The sequence below is a fragment of the Tachyglossus aculeatus genome, chromosome 12 (genome assembly GCF_015852505.1).
Source record: "Tachyglossus aculeatus isolate mTacAcu1 chromosome 12, mTacAcu1.pri, whole genome shotgun sequence".
NCBI lineage: Eukaryota > Metazoa > Chordata > Mammalia > Monotremata > Tachyglossidae > Tachyglossus > Tachyglossus aculeatus.
The window spans coordinates 5,028,824-5,031,010 of NC_052077.1; the positions used below are offsets into that span (position 1 = coordinate 5,028,824).

A 2,187-nucleotide genomic window follows, 5' to 3' on the forward strand; every position below is an offset into this window, starting at 1 on the left:
AAATTTCACTGAGTTCTCTCTGGGAATTAGATCTAGGCCCGTGTCAACAAAGAAGGAAAATGGGACTTTGGAATTTTCTCAGCTTTGGAGTGGTGGGGATTTGGGAAGAAACTGCATCCTCATAAGTGAACTGCTGAATGAAGAATTTTCTGTCCTACCCCTTGGAAAATTCTTTCCTTATATGTTTGACTTGTGGCACGCGGTCTCCCTATTTCATTCACTTTTGTCCATTTAGTTTCCTTCCACTTTTCCCCTTTAAAGTGCATTAGTTACTATAGAAACAAGAATGTAATTGATTTGGGAAAATCTTCACAATAGACGTATGGTGGATTCTGGTTTGAAACATGTCTCTTGACTTATGAAATCAAAGACCGTATATGATGGCTATAGGGACATGTCACATATATAATATAAAAATGTAAATTCATTTTATAAGAACCGCTTATAAACACAGATTCAGACAGAGTCTCGTACTACTACTCATAAATATGGAATAACGGCAATATCAGTACTACATTGCCTAAGGTCTGAAATCCTTCCTAAATTTTGCTTTATTATTTAGCTATTTCCAGCAATAGCTGAATTAAAGGAGTTCTAATTTAAAGAATGATATTCTACGGCAATTTCTCTGAGCCGTGACTGTTGTTGTTTTTTATTAGTCTTTTGAGTGTTTTGTTTTGGGTTTTTCTTTGTTTTTTTAGTGTATTGAGAAGTCAATTAATGTAGTTATTAAGCACTGACTTTGTGCAGAGAAGTGCTAGAAGCAGGAAAGCAGAGCAAAGGGCACATTTGAGGCTGTCCAAGAGACTTGAGCCACTTGTGCAGTGCTGACTGTTAAGCTCAATTAACCCACTGCATTCTAGTAAAACTAAATTGTACGACCCCTGTACATACAAACTAAGGTCGTGGGTTGTCTTATGCCATCGAGTTGTTTCCGACCACGGATGCATCTCTCCCAGAACGTCCCACCTCCATCTAAAATCGTTCTGGTAGTGTGTCCATTGAGTTTGCTTGGTAAAAATCCAGAAGTGGTTTACCACTGCCGCCTTCCGCGCAGTAAACTCGAGTCTCCACCCTCCACTCTCTTCCATGCTGCTACTGCCCAGCGTGGGTGAGTTTTGACTTGTAGCAGATTGCCTTCTACTCACCAGCTACTGCCCAAGCTAGGAATGGAGTGGGTAGGCCTCTGCTTGACTCTCCCTCCTGTAGCCGAGACTGGTAGAGTACTGGAAACTCTCCAGGTGCGGCCCTGAGAGGGGTAAACTAAGGTATGAAGGCTTAAATCATCTGAATTAAGATGAGAGTTGAGATTGGGTACCTTTCTGTGGTGAGTTTTCCAGAAGAATCCGTCAGTCAATTAATGGTTTTTACTGGGTGCTTACTGTTTGTAGAGCATTGTGCCAAGAGCTTGGGAACGTATGATTTTTTTAATAGTATTTATTAAGTGCTTACTATGTGACAGGAACTATACTAAGCATTAGAGTACATGCAAGATAATAGGGGTTGGACACAGGGCTCACTGAGTAACAGAGAAGTGAAGTGACTTGCTCAAGGTTGCTTAGCAGAAAAGTGGTGGAACCGAGGTTAGGACTCTGGGAAAATTAGCCAGGATGGGATCCCTCGGCTATAAGGGAAAAAAAAGGAAGACATTTTATTGTTCTATCAGTCAGTGGATCAAGAGTACTTATGGCGTGTTTGCAGAATACTGTACTATACACCTGGGAGAGTACAATACAAGTAGTAGACATGGTTCCTGCCCTCAGAGGGCTTAAAATCTAGCAGGGAAGATAGACACTTAAATAAATTAAATATAACTTCTACCCTCTATATGACTCTCTCTCTCTCTCTCATACATACACACATACACACACACACAAAACACACACACATGCTCTCACTCATACTCACACAGGACAAACAATCTGTCCCAAAGATTCAACCTTAACAAGAACTTCAATTTACCCCCACCATGTTACACCACTCTGAGTTATGTGACAGCCAACATTAGGTTATTTTCATGACTGTTATGAACTTTTTTTTATCATGCCTTCAATGAAAAGATTTATGTCATGTATGATTTCCAGCTTACTCATGACCCTTACCTTTCCCCTTTTCTCTATTGTTGGGAGTCATAGATCAATCAGTCAATCAATCAATGGTATTTATTGAGCACTTACTGTGTGCAGA

At 40.2% G+C, this 2,187-nt stretch overlaps 1 non-coding gene across 1 annotated transcript; it reads right to left on the bottom strand.

Annotated features, from left to right (window-relative positions):
* Positions 1-1,121: 1,121 nt before the first annotated feature.
* LOC119936015 lies at positions 1,122-1,259 on the bottom strand. The gene has a single exon (XR_005453609.1). It is a non-coding gene; the product is annotated as a small nucleolar RNA SNORA7 (small nucleolar RNA).
* Between the last annotated feature and the right edge of the window lie 928 nt (positions 1,260-2,187).